Source organism: Puntigrus tetrazona, chromosome 1, assembly GCF_018831695.1.
Source record: "Puntigrus tetrazona isolate hp1 chromosome 1, ASM1883169v1, whole genome shotgun sequence".
Classification (NCBI taxonomy): Eukaryota; Metazoa; Chordata; class Actinopteri; order Cypriniformes; family Cyprinidae; genus Puntigrus; species Puntigrus tetrazona.
Window position 1 is genome coordinate 15444967 of NC_056699.1, and position 24642 is coordinate 15469608.

The window sequence follows — 24642 nt, forward strand, 5'->3', positions numbered from 1 at the left end:
TGTAGCAGTTAATGGAGGAGTGGGTATGAGGATTAAAAGTAGATCTTTTCTTCCCTAGCGTGCAAAGTGGCTGGTTGATACTTTGTTCTGGTTACAGGCTGTCCACCATATGTCAGGTATGTGTGTGTTCTTTTATCACGTAGTTCATGGGCGGTGACATTAACTGGTGTCTATTTTATTTAGTTGTGGATCCTTTCGTGTCTGTCTTTCCTGCATAATCTTTTTGTGAGTTGTGAGCAGCGGTAAAACTTGTGCTTATAATAATCCGCTTTTTGGTAAGTGTGATTTTTGTTCTTATCCTTTTATATGGGAAATTTATATTTTAAATATCACTTTCTTTATTTTCAGTGCGTTAGCGTCTTTCCGATGCCACTGCGTCTGAATTCTGAGAATGCGGAAGTGTTTAGGCGGCGTTTAAAGGGCGAGCGCTGCTGTTTTTCTCCTTTTTCTTTGGGACTTTCTTTTCGTTTTCTTTTTATTTTCCTTTTTGTGGTATGCCCACTGTTATGTTATTACTTTTGTTTGCATCTGTTTATTGTCATCATTTAAAAACTGATCAAGACGGGGTTGGTTGCACCGGTGACTTTTACCGGTGCTGTGAAAAGTGTCCTGATGCAACTTTGACTTTTGATAACCTGATTGCTGACCCTATCGCTCCAGTGAGCATTTGAACTGTTCCATCCAGTATTTGGGTCCCTTTTCTTTGCTTTGAATATTTTTGTAGGTTTAATTTGCTGGAAATATCTTTACTGTATTACCGAATGTAATATTACTTTTCTCTTGTTTTGGCTTGCTCTAGGCACTGTCGGTCCCTGAGGCTGGGAGGCTAGTTAGCTTCGAGTATTGGTGGTGGTATAATCGCGTGGAGTGCAGTGCTGCTTGGATTCACCTTTCACAGAGTGTGTGTGTCTGTGTGTGTGTGTGTGGGATGCACGAGTGCGCCATTAGGATCCTCACTTCGTCTAGCCTGCCCTTGCCGTTGGAAAGCCTGTGCTGTATCTTTTTTTTTCTTTTGTTTCTTTGAGTATTCTAAATGTCTTTATTTGTCGGAAACAGAGCTCCCTTTTTGTGACCATGTGATATTGAATTGATACTGATTGATCTTGAGACTTTTAACTATTTATTGTGGATATCTAAAATAAAGTTCTGTACATTGTTCCCACGTCTCTCTTAGAGTTATTCTGGCCTACGAATCTGTGCTTCCTAATTTTTATTTCCCCGGTTTTTTTCTTTACGGGGTGGCGTAGTCGGTTCCTTTTAAATATAACAACTTTTTTTTCCACTCAGTATTGCCACACAAAGATGGCTTTTGTGTGTACTCTTGGCTACTGGGAATTCAATCAGATGCCCCAGGGGATAACTAATGTGCCCAGTACTTTTTAGCACTTTATGGAGCATTGTATGGGAGCTTGAACTGAAGTGAAGAACTGGTCTTTATCGCTGATCTAATTGTATTCTCAGAAACCCTTCGAATGTTGTGTCTGAACATGGTGTGTGTACTGACCCCAGCAAAATAGAATCTGTAAAACCTGGCCGACACATAAAATCTTGGGATTTGAAATCCCTTTTAGGATTCGCCAGGTATTACTGTGCAGGACTTTTCCAAGATTGTCATGTAAGGAGGTGAATCAAAACCTGTATATGCATTAAGACTGATCTGAGAAGGGATATCAAAGGAACAAAAGGACTTCAAAATTTAAGACATTATTTTTAATGTGATATAATTCATATTATAACTAGCTTATAATATATTATATTGCAATGACCAAGCATGGTCGTAGTCTCAGGGTGACTTTGCACTGATTTAGAAGAGGAGAGGAAGTTGTAGAAGGGTATGAAGAAGGATAAAAAATGTAGAAAAGAGGGAATGTGCATGTAGGGAAACCTGGGAGCACCATTAGTGCTGGAAGACAAGAAAAAGAGGAAAAGCAAGTGGGGAAAATACTGGTAAGAAAGCAAAATGAATGGAATTATAGGGCTAATGAGAAAGAACTTCTTTATCCTCTGTTAGTGCAAAAATATCCAATGAGAAAAATTAAGTTGTCCAGAATTTACCAACTAAAATGATGCTTTAAGTTTGAGTTGATTGATCTGCCACCCAGTAACAAGGTAAGATGTGAGTTTAGTCTTGCTTCTTGCAAGGAAAAAGAAAAACACTAGTAAAGGTCCCCCTTTTCCTGCAGAACGGAATCCAGAGGCCCTGGTCGAAGGTCAATGCGTGTTCGGTCTTTTCTTTGCGTCTCGTTAAAAATCACTAATATTTATTAATCTTTTGGGTTTCCAATTATAGTACTGACCTTATACATAAATTTTATCTGACTCCAATCTTTCGTGATTTTATTTATATTTATTAAAATATAACTGCTGATCCCTCTAATTGTGATTAAATTTGGATCATTAACTATAATATTTCCTAGTTTCGACTTATCGTTCGTCAGGAGTCTGGGTTGCTTAGAGACCTTGTTTGGCCAGAACAGACTCACGACACATCTGGGCTAGTCCAGGTCTTAGTCAGGGGCTACCCCGTAGATCGCTTACCTTAATGCAGCCATCTCCTCGATAGACTCAAAAAGAGTAATTTTTATGCGTTCCCTAAGTAATAGCATGCTAAGTCAGTTTGGTGGCCAGAAGTCAAGATCTCAAGACGACTCCATCCATCGACCGTTGATCTGACTCACCCTAGCACACCAACAATGCGGAAAACCTCAGAAGTCACTAACCTACTAGAAAAGTTATTTCAGACAATATTATAAGTTAACCAAGATTAACATTTATTTTGCCAGGCAAGAACAGTTTCCAAATTGGTATAACTGATAAACATTTGCACAACTGATCAGCAGTACAAAAATAACACAAAACAAAATAAAACAAACTTAAAAGGTCAATATACCTGGTCTTTAAAAAGTACATAGTGTAGTGTATGAGGACATATAGTATGTATGAAGAACAATAGAGTTCACAAGACACATGATATATAATGCCTTATTCTAATGAACTTTAAACCAAGTCTTTTGGGCAGAAGTAGGGGAAGTAGGAAGAGCAGAAGTGAGGAGGGTGTCATAAACACAACGGGCTGGGGGGAGTGGTGGTTGTGTTTGCTCTCTTTTTGAAGTCCTTTTGCTCCTTTGGATATCCCTTCTCAGATCAGTCTTAATGCATATACAGGTTTTGATTCACCTCCTTACAGTCCTTCCCTGGTCCCTTGGGCCAAACTCTGAGTGGTGCCTAAGGACCACGAGGAGGTGAACTCAGTCCGATGTCTACAGCCGAAGTCTTGTCAGAACAGGCTGCGCTGGTTGAGGGTGTGTGAGAGCAGAGTGGTCACCTGAAAGAACAACATTAAAGCAAGCACTGTAGAAATCAAATCAGCGATATGTACAGTCTCTTTAAGTATAGGCGTCCTGTGCCGCTGCAGTCTTTGGTCAGGTGTATCCATCTGCACCGGCTGTGGTGATATTCAGCCTGCAGGATTACTTGATGTACCAGGTCCGTTGTGTTGATCAAACGTGAGTTGAAAGTATCCTTCTATTCTGGAAAGGTGTCTTCTCCAGTGCGTTCATTTGACCCGCTGCAAAGCTTTCAGTCACCTTCCCCTAGAAGGTGTGGCCCGCAGAATTTTTCAGGTCTCCATAAGTGAAGGAATCATTTCACTGATGATTCTCCAATGAACGCAAAGTATCTAAACAACTCCTGAACAATCAAACAATAACCGAACACTGACATCGGTGATGATGTGGGATGAAAAGGGGTTAAACAAAAGTTAACAAAGCAGCAACCATCTGTCAAGTGCGAATGGTAAACCGGGTCTCCATTTCTCTGAATCAGCTTATTTAATGGATGGGTCTCATGTGGTTTCCAGATTATTTAATACCACTAAATGTTACAATTTGGATTTAGGTTCTTGGTCTGAGTGAATAAAAGGGAAGTAACAAAATCAATCTAACCAGCATATTTACGGTGGTATGTAAAATTAAAATAAAACACATAATTAAATATAGAAATACACAATTTCACAATTCTCATTATAAAATTGCCTATATCACTTGGTTCATTTCAAAGCATTAGTGCAAACCTTAGAATTTAACTAGGTCAAAAACAACAGAAAGAGATTTTCAAATCTGTAATTCAGTTTCTTCAATCCTTCCCTGTGCATTTGACGTGCAGGCCAGTCACACTTGATAATAATGTAAATTTGATTGTTTAATTGTTTAAATGAATTTGTATAGTCATTAGACATGTGCCATAAACTAGTGGGCCCCTAGTTTTTAATAATGCCAATGACCGGACATAAGTGTTTTGTCCTAGGAGACCAGCTTCATTGCTGAATAGGTCTCAATTTTAAAATTTGTGAGTCTCTGTAGTATGACTGTGGCCATGCAGGTCCTATGCACCTTACGATATTCACATACAGTAAGTTCATAAGACCACAAGATTGCATAAACGTTTTAAAATGAAATTAAAAATTATATTTAATTCACCCTATATGTTGGAATTATGTGTAATGTGATAAATTTAAATAATTTAGACCTGGAGGTTATTAAAAGAAAAGGTACAAAATAATAAAGTGTCCAGGGGGAAAAGTGTCCAAATAAAAGGGGAACTGGTGTCCTCGTTGTGCTGCAGGGGAAGTGCAGGTCAGGCAGTGCTCCAGGGGGAAGGGTCCAGGTAAGGGGCAGAGTCCGGCAGCCGCATGCCACTTCTTCCGCGGCATCTCCGTCGCTTCTTTCCTCCAGTCAGTAGAGTTGAAGGGGATAAAGAGGGGATAAAGAGCAAGGCGTGTGTATACAACGATATGAAGAGGAAATCTTGGGCAAGGTTGGTCTGTCACGGTCTCGCAGCAGCCAAGCCTTCCAGCAGTGGGCTTTCCAGCCCGCCCGGCCGCGCGAGGTCCAGGCCGCCGAACTCACTCGGCTGGCTCAACACTGGCTCCTTGAAGGAACACCAACCACTGCCGTCCTTGTGGAAAGAGTGGTGATAGACCGGCTCCTGCGGGCTCTCCCCCGGAGTTATCACCAGGCGGTCGGCATGAGGAATCCCAAGACCGTCCTGAAGTTGGTCGACGCGGTTGAGCTGGCGGAGGCGGCCCAACGCCGAGAGGCCGGGGAGCGAGCGCTACCTTTTCCCCGGAGGGTGCCCCAGGAGCGACGCGCGTCGGAGGGCACCAGGCGACCCGATGGAGGGGCGGCGGCCCAGACTACGAGAGATGAGCCGATGCCTACCGAAGAAGTCTCCAACCTCCCTAGAGCGTGGCTGGCAGGCTGCGGCCTCCACCGGGAGCTCTCCCACGGCCTGAATGGGCGGAAGTTCAGCGCTCTCCTGGACTCCAGCAGCACCGTCAGCCTGGTTCAGTCCCGCCTCCTAACACCACGGACGGAACCCCGGAAAAGGCTGCGTCCACGGGGACACTAGAAAGGTATCAACCCGCCTAATCACACTGGCGACTGCAGGTGGAAGCTGCCCCTGGAAGTGGGCCTCGTGCAGGACCTGCCGGTACCGGTCATTCTCGGGCGGGACTGGCCGGGATTCGAGGAGGCGCTGCTCACCACGACCCAGCCTGTCAGCCCCCGGAGCCCTCGCCGGAAGAGGCGAGAGGAGGAACCGCCGCCCAGCCGTTCTCCTAGCCTCGGACAGCGGAAGAGATGTTGAGTCCCCTCCTCCTACAACTAATGTGTTCTTTGACGTGTTCCAACAGGTAGTCGGAGGGGGCTCGTTCGGCCGGGCCCAGCGTGAAGACGACCGGCTCAGGAACTGCTGGAACCAAGTCCGTCTCATGGATGGGCAGGAGACGCGGCCCGGCCCCCATCCTCTTCCACACTTTATTGTGGAGAACGGCCTACTCTATTGTGTCGCCCAGCGGAGGGGGGAGGAGAAACGGCTCCTGGTGGTGCCCCGAGGGAAAGTGGACACCATACTGGAACTCGCCCACGCTCACCCGCTGGCAGGACACCTCGGGGCCACCAACACCATCAAGAGGATCCGGGACCATTTCCACTGGCCGGGGCTCGACGGAGACGTGAAGCTGTTCTGCCAGGCCTGCCCCGAGTGCCAGAAGACCTCGCCCCGGCCACCTCCCCTGTGAGGGATCACACCAGGTTTGAGAATTGTAAGGGCTCACACCAGCACAAACAAAGTTTAAAGGGGGAAAAAAATGCTTTTAATAAAGAGCCAAAAATATATATTAACACACAAAAATGATCAAATCAATAAGCAGGCCTTACAAAACAAAAATAACAAAAAAATACAGAGAACAGAAAACTTCTGGCAACTCAAAGACAACACCAACTCAAGCAACCCCCACCCCAAATGACAGAGCACTTGTATACAAAAAGGACTAATCCATTAGAAACAAGGAGGGAAACACAGGAAATCAATATTCTAAATACTTACATAAATCTAACAACAACAAATCATTTCATAACAAATAGTTACTTAGATAAATCATAAACGAAGAAAGAAATATAGCAAGAAGAAAAATATAAGATTAACAAATAATTCAAAACAGTTGACCACATCAGCGCTCCCCTACAAGTTCCCAGCTGGATGGAACAAGCCGGCGGAACTAAAAAGAGCAGCCGTGGTGGCGGGTCGCCCTTTAAACTGCCGGACCTCACAAAGGAACAGCCGGTACCTCTGCCACTCTCCACACCACCCGCGACATGGTAACTTAACTCAAAGAAATATATATTAAACCAAATAAACACAGTAAACCAACTTGTGTGCACCCAAACGGTTAACTGCTTTAAAATAAATAAACCAAGAAACTGTGTACGAGTTTTATTTCAAATAATAATAATGAACCATTTAAACAAAATAAATAAATATAGATTAGTGCATTAGTGTATTGTGTATTTCTCACCCGATCGTTTAATGTGCGGCCACCACATGGGCGTCACATCCCCTAGCCCACTTATCCGCTGCCGATCATCGAGGTGCCCTTGAGCGCGCATCGGGATGGATCTGGTGGCCCGCTGCGAGGTCTGCCCGCGGTCACGAACACATCCTGGTGATCGTGGACTCGCCACCCGGTATCCCGAAGCCATCCCTCTCCGCAAAGCCACCGTCAAGGTGATCGCCCAGGAGCTCTTCACCCTGTCCACCAGGGTAGGGATACTCGGGAGATACTGACCGACCAAGGCACCCCGTTCACGTCCCGCGTGATGGCCGACCTCTGCCGGCTGCTGCGGATCCAGCAGCTGCTCACCTCCGTGTACCATCCCCAGACGGACGGGCTCGTAGAGCGGTTCAACCAGACCCTAAAACAGATGCTAAGAAGGGTCGTCGCCGAAGACAAACGCGACTGGGACCAGATGCTTCCATACGTCCTCTTTGGCGTGCGGGAGGTGCCCCAGGCCTCCACCGGCTTCACTCCCTTTGAGCTGCTGTTGGCCAACAGCCCCGAGGTCTGCTGGACATGGCAAAAGAGGCCTGGGAGCAGCAGCAGCGGCCGGATGCCCAGAGGTCGGTCGTGGAGCACGTTCAAGCCATGCGGGACCGGATTGAACGGGTGATGCCCCTCATGCGGGAGCACATGACGCGGGCCCAACAGCAGCAAGAACGGCATTATAACCGCCCTGCGCGCCCCGGGAGTTCAGGTCAGCGACCAGGTCATGGTACTCGTTCCCACCAACGCCTGCAAGTTTCTGGCCACCTGGCAGGGCCCCTACACCATCCGGGAAAAGGTCGGCCCGGTTACCTACCGCATCCACCAACCAGACCGTCGACGCACCGAGCAGATATACCACATTAACCTGTTGAAGAAGTGGGTGGGGACTATGGAGCACCTCTCCGCCCTCACCATCCAGGAGGGCCCGGTCGTCGACACCAATGTCCTACTCGCTCCCCCACAGAAGACGGAGCTCCAACATCTGGTCGGTCAGTTCTCGGATGTGTTCTCGTCCACGCCCGGGCAGACTAACCTCCTCCAGCACGAGATCCGGACCCCTCCCGGCGTCATCGTCTGGCAGCGGCCCTACCAGATCCCTGAGGCTTGTCGGCAAGCTATTGAGTAGGAGGTAAACCAGATGCTGAAGTTGGGGGTGATCGAACCATCGACAAGCCCGTGGTCCAGCCCCATCGTCCTAGTTCCAAAACCGGACGGCACCCTCCGCTTCTGCAATGACTACCGGCGACTCAACCAGGTCTCCGAGTTCGATGGATATCCCATGCCCCGTGTAGACGAACTGCTTGAACGTCTCGGAAGGGCCCTGTATATCTCCACCCTCGACCTCACCAAGGGATACTGGCAAGTTCCGCTGTCAGAGGAAACCAAGCCAAAAACAGCCTTCTCCACCCCCGGTGGCCACTGGCAATACCGGTCCCTTCCCTTCGGTCTACACGGGGCCCCAGCCACCTTCCAGCGACTAATGGATATCCTACTCCGACCCCACCAACAGTACGCTGCCGCCTATCTCGACGATGTCGTGATTCATTCGGAGACCTGGGAGGACCATCTGGAGCACCTGCGGAGGGTGCTTCGGGATCTTCGACGGGCTGGACTCACCGCCAACCCCAAGAAATGTCACCTGGCGCTCTTCGGAGCGAAGTACCTGGGTTACCGAGTTGGGAGAGGACTGATCCGGCCACAGGAGAGCAAAGTCACCGCGGTCCAGGAGGCCCCGAGGCCCACCAAAAAAACCCAGGTACGCGCCTTCTTGGGGTTGGCAGGGTATTACCATTGTTTCATCCCCGACTTCTCCTCCATAGCCGCCCCCCTGACAGACCTGACCAGGAAGGGGCAGCCTGAACGGGTTCTGTGGAACCCCGACGCGGAGAAGGCATTCCGGAGGATCAAGGCCGCACTCACCTCGGACCCCGTCCTGAGAGCCCCCGACTTCGGCTGCCCCTTCCTGCTACAGACGGATGCTTCTGATGTGGGTCTGGGAGCCGTACTGTCTCAGATCCAGGACGGTGAGGAGCATCCGGTACTGTATATCAGTAGGAAGCTGACCCCCGCCGAGAAGAACTACGCCGCAATAGAGAAGGAGGCCCTAGCCATCAAGTGGGCAGTCCTGGAGCTGCGGTACTACCTCCTGGGCCGGCGGTTCACCCTACTCACCGACCACGCACCCCTCCAGTGGATGGCCAGAGCCAAGGACACAAACGCCAGGGTGACCCGCTGGTTCCTCGCGCTCCAGGACTTCCACTTTGACGTGCAACACCGCGCTGGGGCAGCCAACGTCAACGCCTACGGCCTATCGCGGATGTGGTCGGCTTTTGCAGGTCTGTCAGGGGTCACTCCCCACCCACCCCCAATTTCCCCGTTACTACGTTTTGCCTTATCCACCAGGAGCAGGACTGCGCTTGGGGGGGGGGGAGTGTGACGAGCGTCCCGAGGATCCATCAGCGTTGCCCTGGGAACAAACCGGGAACACCTGCACCAGCCACTCAACGACGGATTCGCCACACCTGGAGCTCGTCAGCCGCGGGCCAGATAAGCACGGCCAGACGGCGGCTTCAGTGAGCCACGAGACTCCGATCGAATGCTAACCTGTTCTCTCTCTCTGTCTCCCAGAAGCCACCCGTGGACGGGCCTACCTGAGCTAATTCTCCGATTACCTCACCGTGGACTCCTCACAACTCTGAGCACTGGAAACACCGAGACGACTTCCCGCTGCACTCACCGGACTCACCGTTGAGCTCACCGCACTCACCGAACTCACCACTGAGCTCACCGAACTCACCGGACTCACCGAACTCACCGCTGAGCTCACCGAACTCACCGGACTCAACGAACTCACCGCACCCGTATTACGCTTTCCTAATAAATACACCCTCCGGAGTCTCAAACTAACCTGTTTCTCTTGTGCTTCCTCTGCCTATATATATATATATATATATATATATATATATATATATATATGTATACATACATACATACACACACACATATAGAACGAGATTTTTTATTTGTAAATGTCTTGATATACATCATTAAAAAAAAAAATATTCATTTGTTATTACACACAGTGGTCTACCTGGCAAAGCTAATCTCTTAAAGCCAATAAATATTTGTTCAACAAGTAATGCAGTCAGGCACAGTTCAGGGTAGTGAACACTAGACCAGGCGATGATAGACTGAGTGCAGCGTAAAAAGTAATTTAAATGCAGGTGACTGTGATCTGGTATAAGTGATGACTGAAGTTTGTGGTGACGGTGGATTCTGTGACTGTGTGACTTCTTTGACAACTGTCAACAAACACTGTTCTTCAGATGAGATGTTAAACCGAAGTCCTGACTCTCTGTGGTCATTAAAAATTCTATGCCACTTCTCGTAATGAGTAGTGGTGTAACCTTGGTGTCCTCGCCAAATGTCAATCTTGAAATTTTTATGTCACCACTAGACCTTGGTCAATTCTCTATGGAGTTCACTATACTGTGAACAATGTGTCACTTTCGGCTAGTTCCCTTCCTAGTTCACTTTAAGTGAACTGGGTTTGGTATAATGATAAAACTATATAGGAAAACATCATTTATGTCACTCTGACATATGTATATGTGAACATAAGCAGATCAAAGCTTGGTTAATTTACAAAGTTGCTAAATTTCTCCTTATCTCCAGCTATAAAGGTTCCAAGGTCGATTAACAGCACCCTTTCCTGTTTATCAGTTTGTGCTGGGTACAGAAAATAAGAGTGATAAGTGCCTAGTCCATTAAATCATTAAACAGCCTATTTCAGCTAATATTTGTCGACAACCATCTGCTTAACTGATCTTCCTCCACTTTAATTAAAACAAATTCCCGTCTGGTTGAGGTCATTATAGAGCAGGCAGTAGATCTAGGGGGAAGGGTTTGTTATGATTTCAGCTGTTTTTGTACTCAGCTTTTTCACCACTCAGAATTCTCTCTGCTAAATATATATGTTATTGTATTAGAAAAATAATTGTGATTCATTTGAATTCATGGTAAGGCTTTAGATTGTGTAAACCTGTGCACCTGTATACGTCAAGCAAACACCTCAAACTTACTACCCTGTGGTCATGCATGATGGTTTGATTGGCTGAAGTAGGATCAATACAGCTGCTTACAGTCTCTCTTCTCTTCTCTTCTCTCTCTCTCTTCCTCTCTCTCCTTTCTTTTGTCTTTCTACTAATTTAAGGAACCCAAGCCATAGACACAAGCCTGAGTGCTGTGCTTGCATCTTGGCCCTGGTATCTGCTCTCCATCACTGTCCATTGATGATTTTTCCCCTCCTTAATCTCTTTCCTCCTGTCTCTTCTCTCTGTTTGCTAGAAGATGCTGCATGCCTCCACAGTTTTATACAAGAATGATGGTTCATCAATAGCGTTATACAGCATTGCAGGCCTCACTGGTGTAGAGCAGAATCAATATCATTCACTTAAAAGTATTATATGTTGACATGCCTGTCATTGGCTAAGCTTATTTGGCCAAAAAATGCATTTGTACAAAGAATGAAGGGTAATAAGCTCTATGAGTATATTTTAAAGAGTTTAAGTCTTGGTGTAGATGTGGTGTGTTTCTTTGTCAAATTGGTATTCACACTATAAAAAAAGTGTAATTCATTGTAAAATATTACTGCTGTGAACTATATTACCAGAAGTATATAGTATATTACCTTTGAAATTTTTAGATTTTATAGATTGAACTTAATTCAACCTATTGTAGTATTAGAATTGGTTTTGTACCCATACAGTGACAAAAATAAAAACTCCTAAAACATGATATAAAGTTGTTACTGTGTAAAGGATGAAACAGACATTTCAAATTTGATACAATGTATTACTCTTTTAGACCATGAGGGTGAGTAAATTATGTGTGATTTAAATGCTCAAATGCTCCCTCCCTTTCACCAGCAAATAAAGGATACATCAGATGGACACTTCACAGCCTACACAGGATTTACAATTTATTTAGTTATTTATTTATATTGTAGTGCTGTCATTTTAGATATGTCCACAAATGTTGTCCAGAAGTATGATTTCTGGAGTATTTTGTATGCATGTCCTGCATGGCATACTTTCTAACCTTAAAAATGCAGTCCTGTCTTTGGACTTTACATTTTTTTAAGTCTTTCCCTTTTCTCTTCTTTCTGTTCTGGAGAAAATAGGGCTGCTTTGAAACTTAAAAATGTAATTGTTCTGTACATTGCTTTTATAATTTAAGTTATTTGTAAATTAAGCAAAGTAATATCTGTGCATAGTTTTTTGTATTATGTATTATGTATTATGATGATTATTGAAGCGAGTAAATAAAAGACAACAAAGTTCATTTTTTCATTTTTACAAGCAAATTTACAAATTATAAATGAAGTACAAGTAAAAAGTAAAAGTACTTTTTTAGAACCAATTGCAAAATAACTTCAATTCAACATCAGAATAACAGCATAAAAGCTTAATTCTTGCACCATTGCCATGCAACAGGCATGGCATTTGCATGAACACCTCATTTTACAATCCTGTGAAGGCTAGACACAGAGCAGTCTGTCCAGGTCAGCCGCATGCCACATGCCCCATGCCCCATGGTCAACCCAGCACTCTACTCTGGCTTAGAGGACAATTGCAACAGATTTTTCCTACAATGTTCACTTGCCAATGAGCTGCAATCACATTGTTTCCCAAATGAGAGGCTAAAATTGCATTTATTCTTACAGTAACTTTTGCCAATTGCCACCAGAGGTTGATCTTCTACTATATTAACTCTCACACCATACAGACTGTTACACATCCTGGACTACATTTCTCATGTTCCACTAAACATATTGGATTCACCTGCTATCAATCACACACACACACACACACACACACACACACACACACACACACACACACACACACACACACACACACTATATTACACCCATTTAGATTATTGTTTATTGTTTATAGCATTATAGCATTTATCACTTTCCTTGTGATAGCTGCAGTATGAAACCAGTTTCTCATTCATAGTTTCTAGTCTACTCATAGTCATACTACTAGGTGATGATCAGTCGACAGCTCCATCCTCTTTTCACCCAAGTGTGAATACACGGCGAAGTTCAGATGAAACAACCACAAAGTCGATCATCGACCTCCGCCCTATGGTATCCTGGTGCCACATGTTCTGACAGATAACCTTATGCTTGAAACCGGTTTCGTTATGGACAAACCGTGGCTAGCACATAAGTCCAGCAACAGAAAACCACTCAGGTTCAGATTAGGGGTCTGTTTCTCCCAATCAAGCCACACCAGGTTTCACTAGCATTGCCCAAGGGGCGTTGAAGTCTCCCAGGAAAATGATAGAGACCGTGGTCGGAGTACTTTCCAGCATCCCTCCCAGAGACCCCAAGAATTACTTGAGCGTGGAGTCCTGGAGTGCGAGGACCCATCGGATCACCCTAGTGTTGGTGTCCTTGGCGTCCACTGCAGAAGCGCATGGGTGGGAACCAGGGTGAACTTCTGGCCCAGGAGGTACTACCACAGCTCCAGGACTGCCCACTTGATGGCCAAGGCCTTCTTCTCCACCATGGTGTAGTTTCTCTCGGCTGGGATCAGCTGGGGGCTGCAAAATGCAAGATGGTGCCGCTGCATTCGGTCGCCATCCTGGTCGCTCTGTCTAGACTGTGCCTTTTCTTAGTTTGTTTTATCTACTACACCGGGCAGACAAGAACAATGGACAAGAGCAAGCTCCCAAGCGCCGGAGAAGGAAGCACCGTGGCAAACGTGCCAGGATCCGAAACAGGCTGCGGGACAGAGCACACAGTGCTCCTCTTCCGAGTATCCTGTTTGCAAACATCCAGTCACTTGATAACAAGATGGACGATCTCAGGGCCAGGATACGTTTCCAACGGGATATGAGAGACTGTAACATCTTTTGCCTGACCGAAACATGGCTGACCCCCTCGGGCTCCGGACGAAGCCATATCGCCGCACCTGGAGCATTTAATGATCTTACGCTGTCCGTTCTATCTGCCTCGTGGGTTTACATCATTCATCATCACTTCTGTCTACATCCCACCACAAGCGGTCAAAAGTATGGCTAGTATGACGTGGACTGGGACATGTTCCGCTTTAGCTCCGCTGACGTCAGTGAGTTTACGGAAGTAGCTGTTAGCTTCATCAGTACACTTGTTGATGAAGTTACACACACTATCACAATAAAGACTTTCTCCAACCAGAAGCCATGGGTGGATAGCACCATCCGAGCAGCGGTGAACGTGCATACAACTGCTTATAATGCTGGGCTCATGTTGGGAGACATGAGTGATTATAAAGCAGCTTGCTACACTCTCCGACACACGGTGAGAGCCATGAAACACAGGTATAGAGAACGAGTAGAGTCTCACTTCCAACTGAACGACTCCCGACGCATGCGGAATGGATTAAGGACGATCAGCACTTTCGGATGCAAGACTTCTAATTTGGTGAGAGCTGACTCTTTATCTGCAGATTAACTGAATACCTTTTATGCACGTTTTGTGAGAGAATGTACATGCACTAGCCTATCGGCTAACAAAATGAAAGTGTTCAGCAATCCGTACAAGGAACAATCTCCGTATCGAAGGGTGAGGTCAGCAGAGCGCTGAAGCGAGTGAACATCAGGAAAGCTGCCAGCCCAGACGGCATCCCCGGTCGTGTTTTAAGGTGCCTGGCCGATCAGCTGGCTTATTCACCTCCATTTTCAACGAGTCACTCTATTGTCACAGCGTGCTTCAAAAAATCTGTCATAGTTCTTGTACCGAAGAACAATAAGCCTTTTTGCCTGAATGACTATCGACCTGTTGTACTTACATCGCTAGTCATGAAGGTCTTCGAAAGGCTCATTAAAAACAACATCTGCTCTTCCATCCCGGATAACATAAACCCGCTACAGTTTGCATACCGTCCCAACAGATCCACAGAGGCCGCTGTATCTCACATTCTGCACTCCACTCTCACTCATGTCAATAAACTATGTCAGGCTACTGTTTATAGACTGTAGCTCAGCCTTCAACACTATTGACCCTCATAGACTGGCATCCAAACTCAGGAACCTTGATCTGAATTCCTCCCTCTGTGACTGGGTTCTGAAGTTTCTCTCAGACAGACCCCAGGTGTGAAGGTCGGGGCAGGGCTCCACAGGGATGTGCCCTAAGCCCCCTACTGTACTCTCTTTATACACATGACTGTGTCTCCTCTCACAGCTCCACCTACATCATCAAGTTTGGGCCTCATATCCAACAACAATGATGCAAGCATATCTTGATGAGGTGTAGAAGGTGAGAATGTGGTGTGAGTCAAACTGTCTCTTTCTGAATGTCAGCAAAACCAAGGAAATGGTGGTTGACTTTAGGAGAGGACAGTGAAACTATACTCCACTAGTGATCAGAGACACACCAGTGGAGAAAATAAGTAGTGTCAAGTACCTAGAAGTACACATCCCTGAGGACTTAACCTGGACTCAGCACACACAGATACAGGTAAAGAAAGCTAGGCAATGTCTATACCACAATAGAAAGCGTAATCACTCAGTGCATCTCATCAATGGAAATTGCTCTGTCAAAAATCATCAAGGACAACTCACACCCTGCACATTCTCTCTTCTGTAAAAAAAGAAGTTTCTTCCCCAGGCCATCAGACTCCTCTGCACAGACAATTGCCGCACCATAAGAACTGCGATAGTATAATGCCATCGCTACTATTGCATCTACACTTTACCAACATCATTTGTACATTTGCACACTCTACGTCTACATAGCCACTTACCTGTTTACAGTGTACATTTTTACATTTTATTTTATGTCATTATATATTGTTCTTTTTATGTATATTTTTGCTGCATTTATTTTACATTCTACACTTAATACATTTTCTTCTTTCTCTTGCACAGTCCTGGAATGTACCAGAACAACATTTCACTACAAGTTTGTACAAATTGTATGTGACAAATAAAAATCATCTTCACCTTTTGGAAGGCCTACCCCACTTATGGTGTCCACAGTACCTTCTTGGTTGCCCCTTCCTGGTCAAATCTTTCAGGGAGGCAGCTAAAGAGGGGAAGTTAGAGATCAATCAGTGATAATAGCCCACCAATCCTAAGGTTTTGGGTCTTGGGGCAGTCCAGACTGCCTCCACCTTCTTCTCCTGTGGCCAAAAGAGACCCCTACCCACCCGAAAACCCAGGTACTTTGCTTCAGAGAGTGCTAGGTGGCATTTGTGTGGGTTGGCTGTGAGTCCAGCCCTCTGGTACTCTGAAAGCACCCTCTGCAGCCATTCCAGATGTTCTTCCCATACCTCTGAGTACCACACAAAATGTCCATCATTCACTAAAACGTGGCAAATAGCCCGTGAAGGCTGAAGGAAGGGTCCAATACTGCCAGTGGCTACTAGGGGGTGAAAAAGTAGTCCCGACACATATTTTCAGGAGGTTGGTACAGCTTGTCTGTTTTTCTTCATACAGGCTGATGTAAATAGTAAGTAACTGTTCCAATTCTTTCCAACACTGTATATAGGCCCTGACATGTAGGCACTTGCAAGCAGCTTTGGGGACGAGGACCATGACTTGGCCTCTGGGCTGGAACTCCCATTGCTGGGCTGCCCGACTGTAGTGGCGTTGTTGGGAATTGTAGTGGAAATGGTTTTGCGGTGGAGGGAACTGCCTCTGGATACGGGGTAGCATAGTAGACAATCACCAGGATGGATTTAGACTTAGGTGGAAGCCCTACAAGGTACATCCCGATGAGCTAAAAAGGCACCTCGATGATAGGCAGCGGTATCAGCGGGCTAGGGAGAGGAGTCCTGGGTGACGTCACCTGGCAGGTTGGGAAAGCTTGGCAGAACTGCTTCACTTCAGCCAGCAGGCGCAGCCAGTGGAAAGGGTCATGGAATCATTGGGTGGTGTTGGCTGCCCCAGGTGACCTGCCATGGGGTGTAAGTGCCCTAGCTCCAGGATGGTCTCCGTCTTCGCACAAGGCACCACCAGCAACAATTAGGGTTGAACCCAAGCCAGTCTCTCCCTAAAATCACGGTTACCGGTAGATCCGATTTAGATGACTAAACTAAGATAACTGTCATTGTGTGGGTATTTTGTCAACTCAAGTGCAAAATTCTGTGCTCATCAGGGCCTAATGCATACATTTTATGGTTCTAGTTAACTATAATAATCCTGATAGTAAAATCAATTTATTAAATAATATAAAATTTTGCCAGTAAGATACTATTCAAATTTCATTCCATAAATTCAAATTTTCATAACACACAACTGAATTTTACAGCATCATTACTCAGTGCCACATGATCATTCAGAAATCATTCTAATATGCTGATTTGCTGCTCAATGTAAGGGTTCTGAACATTTCTGTTATTGTTTTCATTCCCCAAGTGCTCTGTGTGTGACCTAGCTTCTGTCTTCCCTTGATTGTGTTATTCTGTTCAGGTCAGTTTTGGAGATGTAAAATATCTTCCTGACCCCAAACATTTGAAAGGTAGTATAAATTATAGTTATGATGTTATACACACTTAAATTATAATGTGCCATGTGTAGTCTATTTTGACCTGTTCCCCAAATAATTAGGACAAATAATACATTTAGGGATCACATCCCTTAATGATAAATAATAAACAGATTTTTGATAGTGTTAGTGGCAATGTGCTGATATCTGTTTATTGATAGGTGAGGTGCTTCATGTGACTGAGCACCTGCAGTTTTTGGATATGTGCATGTTGGGGCTGTCCCCGACTGAGGATTTTTCTAGTAGATCAATAGTTTATAATTTTAAGCATTAGTCTACTAATCACACGACTATTAATAAACCATTCAAACTATTATTATGAGCCTTTAATAATCTGTTTGTCATGGACAATGTGATTCGTCTGCAGATTTTTATTCTGCAACTAAGCGACTAACAAAAATTTGGTTGACCGAGCCTCATCTGCTGACCAGTTTTTTCAATTTTCCAGCCAGCTTTGCCACCTGCCCACAGTGCCAAAAGCACCAAATGTTAGTTAAGTGACCATGGTGTTAGTGTGCTTGACTGGCTTCCATACCACCTCAGCAGTGCCACAAACTGATCACTTCCATGCAATGCCAAATCGAGGCAGTAATTAAATGTAAAAAAGTAGTCCTCTGAAGTATTGAGTACCTTAATCCGAGGTCAGATTATATTCACACCGTCAAGAAGCGTACCAGAGTTTGTCTGGGGCCGAACTAAACCCATCTCTTCAGCTAGATCTTGGTTTGGTTGTTTGGTGTGCACCAGAGTGCGATTGCTGTATTTATATCTGTCCAAAAGGTCCATACCAAACAAGGCAAAACGAACTTGAGTTAGTTTCAATCGAACCAAACAAAACAGGTGTGAATAAACCCTTAGTTTTATTTTATTTTTGCATGAATATTAATTAAATGATCTCCAATAGTCTATTCTATTCATTTCATAGCTTTTCTCTTGGTTGAGCTGCTTTCCGTAGTATATGTTTATATTAGAGCTTTTATCCAACCATATTTTGGCAATCATGTTGCCAGGCTCATAGAAATCTGCCTAAGGCCTTTAGCAAAGTCTTTTGTAACTAAAAATCAATGGCAGTAAAAACATTGGATTTAACCAATCAGATTTCAAGTTGAAAGCCCCAGAGCCATCTAGCAGTAGGCTTTTTTGAGATGCACCTAACCTTGCCTTAAATTGAGAGAGGGGATGAGTGGAATAAACACAGTCAGGACAGACAGTTCTACCATCTTGGAGTGGGACAGATGCCTACGAGATCAAAGGCAGATATCACGTTATTTTCACTCTCGCTGCTGATAAATGTGATATCATTTCAGTTTTGTCACTTTTATATGAATAAAAATAGGATAAACAACACAATCAAAGTGCTTGCTATTAAATTTTTATACGAAATTTGTATCTATTGTACAATTCCAATTTAAATACATAAATCGCATGAAATCTTATCTAAAATAAATAAAATATTTTAGATAAGAACACAACACCACAGATATTAAAAACCAATGAGCATGACAGTTTGCCATCAGTCATTTCCCATCATGCTTTTGGTCAGAGCAGTTGGTGGAGAGCAACAGCGTTTGACTTCTCAATTCATGCATGCACAATTACCCATGTACTGCATACATTTTATGCATGTACTGTATTTTACTAACCACTAATAACAATAATTGCCTTTCAATTCAAGCCTGTGCAATTCCTGATTAAATGACTGTGCAGCAGTTTGAACAAATACAGATATTTTTGTGAATAAAAATGTGATTTGCATCAATATATCATAAATTGCTCATGCAGAAAGGTATTTGTGAATCAGGTGATCATTTTTGAAATCTTGTTCGGTTCATTTGGACTTTGTTTTCGCAGTTTGCAGCGTTTCATGACACCCACACACAACAACTATTAACAAACAAGTACAAGTGCAATTTATGAACATGTACACAAAATTCGCAAATGTGAATCACTACACTCAAACAAATGCTTTTAAACCAGTGTCTGCAGAAAAAAAAGGTACCATCACAAAGTTTTTGTATGGCAAAATTAATATAAGCATTTCAGTGTCCCAGTTAATTTAAATCAAGTTTAATAAAACATTTTTATTATACTTCTATGGGCAGAGTAAAATAGCCAAATCAAAAAGAAACACAATATAACATTCATAACACCATACACATAGGAATGTGCACATGTGACTGGGGCTAGTGACATCTAGTGGTCGCTGATTTTCTTGGTTAGCTGTGTGTGTGTGTGGATTGGGCAAGGCTAAAAGGGCTGAACAAAAGTCTCAAAATTCAAATGAATCAAATAGAACCAATATAGAATGAAATAGAATGAATCAACACAGAAGAGATTTGAATGAATGCACGTGCATCGCCTGATCCACAAATACACATTTTAATCACTACATGCACAAATTATAATAGTTTAATACAAACTATTACATTTGTATTGAAACATATGTTTCTGTTTGAACAAAATGCTTCACAATGATGTAAATCGTAACTCTGCAGACACTGGTTTAAAAGCATTTGTTTCAGTGTAGTGATGCACATTTAAAAACATTTTGAATCATTTATTCATAAATTGCACTTGGCCTTGTTTGTTGATAGTTGTGTGTGTGGGCATCATAAAATGCTGCAAAATTAAGTCTCAAAATCCAAATGAACCGAACAAGATGTCAATAAATGTATGGATACCTTTTTGCATGAGCAATTTATGATATATTAATGCAGATCAGAACATTTTTATTCACAAACATATCTTTGTTCAAATTAGTGCACATTCATTTAATCCTGATTTCCTTGAATTGAAAGGCATTTGTTTGTGGTTAGTAAGATACATGTATAAAACGTATGCAGTGCATGGGTAATTGTGTGTGCATATATTAATCATTTTGAGCCTAATATCATCCGTTAGCCTTGCCGTTGCAAGAGATTTTGGCAACACATCAGCTTGACATCAGTGCAAGGCAGACCTAACAACCTTTTCTAACGAGCATGCATTTCGCAGTGATCACCGGTGATCAGTTTTGCGCAGATTTTGCCCATCTCAAACAAGTCTAGGCTTGCGATAATGTCAGCATTTTCCCGTCCTTTAATTGGATGATCAGAGAGCATAGTAGTCAAAGCTAGCAAACAGCTTTACTGTAAGTTCTATTTGTTTTCACAGTATTAATATTTTTTTAAGTTTCGTACCATATATTCTGTTCAGTGGATTCGGAATAAAATTTGCTTTCTGTAAAACTAAATACTAAAGTACTAAATATCCACAAAACACAACCACACACACCTCCTCTGCACCACTATGGAAGATGAAAAATTATTATGGTATTCTGATGTTATCTGCAAGATAAAATGGTCACAGGCATATTCAAAGACTATTGCATGCTTTTTTTATATTGACAGTGACAGGGCAGGATGAGGACTCACAGATGGCTTCCATAGCCATGACAGGGCAGGATGAGGTTGAGAGCTGAGGTTCCTCTGGAGGTTCTACAGTGGTATCAATACTTCATTGAGAGAGTTCAATAGTAGTCTCCTTGACTGGAACATGACAATCTGAGGTAGCGTTGGTGGGTTTCACCTCCATACAGTGCATTGAAGTGAGCACCACCACTTGAAGAGGTTCTGCAGCCAGTGACTGCAAAAACTGAGGCGGGTACCCACTCCTTGGGGAACACAGCAGCATGCACCACTACCTTGAGAGGTTGACTGGACCTAACTGGTGAAACTCAACAGTGACGTGACTTGTGCAGATCAGTGATGACTTAAATCATGAAGATCGATGAAAAATTTTACTTAGGTTGTGAAGATCAGCGATGATCTGAGGACTACTCAGGATTAGGGATGCCGTGATTTAACTCTGGATGACCAGTTGAGACGTGAAGGAACTCCTGACAATCAGATGAGACGCAATGTGTGGCTGGATGATCTCTTGTGACGTCACTCTGTGTGATCCACCAAGATGTGAAGAGACTCTATAAGGTCAATGGAGTAGTGAATAGATTCTGGTAGATTAGTGATACTTTGGTTTGACTGATGAAAATCAACTATGGTTTGACTGAGCTTGTGAAAATCGAATGTGGCTTGACTTAGCTCATGAAGATCAGCTGAGACTTGACTCAGGGAGGGCTCACAGTTATATGACAGAGCTCTGTTGTGGCAGCCATCTTAACCAGGAAATCAGGTGTGTCAACCATCTTTTGCAGTGGCTCTAGTTTGGCAGCCATCTTGTGCAGTGGCTCTGGGGTTGCAGAAATGACGTGAAAAATCTTTTATGTAGAAAACGTGAAGTTTACAAGCCCTGGAGTAGCAGGCATGGCATTAGCAAACTCTAGTTTAGTAGACATGATGTCGTCAACCTTTGACTTATCAGACATGGCATGAATAAACTCTGACTTAACTGGCATGAGGTGAACAGTTCCTAGAAGATCAGCAGGAGATGTGAAGAAACTCATGGTGATCCATTGTGATTTGACTTGATTCATCAAGATCAACGATGACTTGACTTGGCTCATGATTGGCACCTGTAACTTAACAGAGCCCTGTGGTATCTGCATCTTGTCATCAGGCTCTGCTGTCATCGACATCTTGTGAGTGTAAGCTGGCATGTCTGACATCTTAGTAATAATTGTGATGGAATAATGTTGCGATCCTCCTCCTTTACACCCACAGTAAATAAAAAGCCCACAGTCATTAGTCACATAGTCCACAAAATGGGTCAGTGATGATCGTGGACCCTCATGTTTCAACTGTGATTGCAGAGACTGGTTAACACCACCGCAGAAGAACAAAATAATGTCCAGAAGATCTAAGTGGTTGAAATTGGCAAGAAACCGTTACACCCAACTAAACTTTTTTTTTTTATTTGCTCATTTTTATTCTCTGTATGATAAGTAAAGTTTCTTTGTTTTCTTGATTTTTATTCAAAAAGGCCATGTCTTATTTTGAAGGTGATCACTAACAGTAACAATGTTAATAACACCTGATGTACTTGTTACATTGTAAGAAAGTATGCCATCTATGCTAATATTAGTCTATGATTAGTCATTTATATTCCGAGGTCAATATAGCTACCTGGATCCAGTCCGTTTTTCACTGCAGTCATCCATTTCCAGTCTGTTTTAGCGCAAAACCTCAGCAAAGACCATGGAAGACTATGTAATGGAAGCAGACTCACACAGGAGGTAGGTTGTCACCAAGCCAGCAGAGGGAGCTCTTACCTATGGGTGATCTGTGATCACTCCTCTGCTGCTACTTCCTATTTAGAGACACGCATACAAACTTTAATTGAGGACAGTAAGAATGTGAGGGCTGTAGATATTGCTTTGGGTGCCACCAGGGCACAGCATATATTTAATTAAAGAATTTGCTGATTTTCTAACTGAGTTAGTACTGGCTGCAGATAAATCTTAATTATTGTTGAATTTAATGCATTAGTATTAGCTTGCATAGACATTCTGAACTCCACTGGGGTTAGACAACACGTGTCAGGACCTACTCATTGTTAAAATCATGCTCTAGATCTAATACTGTCACATGGAATGGATGTTAATATGGTTGAAATTCTGCAGCAAAGTGATGATATTTCAGATCACTCTCTAGTCTTGAGTGAACTCTGTATAGCTAAAACTGTAAACTCTTCACCTTATTGCAAGTATGGTAGAACCATCATTTCCACCACAAAAGAATCCTTCCCAGTCCACCAGATTCTCCAAACAGTCACCGCGACATTGAGAATCCAATAGTTCCTTGACCTTTTATTATTGAACTGTCCTCTGTGATGGAGAAGGCGGCTTTTCTGCTGGGCCAGGTTCTGTGGGGAGAGGAACAGGTTCTTCTCCTCATGCTGAACCTCTTGAAACGTGGAACGTGGTATTGAGGGGGGAGCTGAAGATCTGTAGTCAATGCAAGGCCGCAAGCCACAAAAGAAAAGCTGGAATCAGCAGGGAAGTAGAAAGATGGATGTATCCTTGCCCAAGTGCCTCTTTTACATACTCCTCCATGGCCATGTGTTCAGGAAGCGAGAGTTGATAGATCTTCCCACAAAGCACTGGCTCATCCAGTATGAGGTTGATGGCACAGTCCCATGCCCATGGTGGTAATTTGTCCGCCCTCTTGGGGCGGAATACATCACTAAAGGGTATGTAACATTCTGGTATATCCATGGACTGCTTCTCCAGGCGACTTTCAATGGAAGCGGAATTTATCTGTAGACTATTAAAGTATGATAGAAGGAAGAGGAAGAGAGAGCACCCCAGCACCCCACACCACTTTCTCTGACCAGCACCTATATTATTCATTCTTTGTTAAATAAATCCATCCTCTAGGTCCACTCTCCTTTCCGTGTGTTTCTTCACCCCATCACATTGGTGGAGAATGCAGGCAGAAGTGTGAAGAAAACACTGGCAAGTGACCTCTTCTTCTCCCCAAACTAGTTTTTTCTGTCTTCCCCTCAGTTCACTGCATGGCGTAGCTAAAAAACTGCTACAGCGGCTCACCAAGCACCGGCAGCAAATTGTTGAACACCTATCAACATGACAGGGCGAAACAGAGCAGGAGCTCACTGCCCTATGGACTGCCACCGCCCAACGCGGCCGAAAATGTCGTCCCATGATGACGGCAAGGCATTCCTACAGATGTTTGAAACTACCGCGAATGCTGAAGGATGGCACCCAGATGACTGGGCACGAGTGCTGGTCCTCCTCCTAACTGGCGAAGCCCAGCGGGCTTATTTCTTATTTCACGGAAGTCCGGAGAGAGATTCTCGCTCGGCTCGGACTCTACCCCATATCCGGAACGGGTCGTCATTGATCATTTTCTGCGAGCCCTTCCCTGCACCGGAGGGCACCCCACATCCAGTCAACAGGCCAGCGGTGCCCTCTGCTCGCGACGAGCCGATGCCCACTGAGGACCCAGCACTACCTGCACGTACATGGCTAGCAGGCTGCATTGTTCACGGAGAGCTGCCCGGCGGAGCCCCGGAGTTTGATGTCAAGGTGAGGGGCAAGCCCTTCTCGACTCAGGCAACACGGTCACCCTGGTGCAGGCAAACATTCTGGCCCCTCGCTCCGAGAGAAAAGTTTACATCCCATCACCAATCACCTGCGTTCACGGGGACACCCGGCAAGTTCCAACAAGACGGACCTGTCAGCCACTGCAGGTACATGGCCTGTGGAAGTGGGCATAGTCAAAGACCTCCCAGTCCCGGTACTGCTTGGAAGAGACTGGCC

The 24642-nt window shown here is 44.4% G+C and overlaps 1 long non-coding RNA gene across 1 annotated transcript; it reads left to right on the forward strand.

Moving 5' to 3' along the window:
• The first annotated feature begins 221 nt into the window (after window positions 1-221).
• Window positions 222-1158, forward strand: LOC122350773. The gene is made up of 2 exons (XR_006251620.1): window positions 222-275; window positions 800-1158. It is a non-coding gene; the product is annotated as an uncharacterized LOC122350773 (long non-coding RNA).
• The last annotated feature ends 23484 nt before the right edge of the window (window positions 1159-24642 follow it).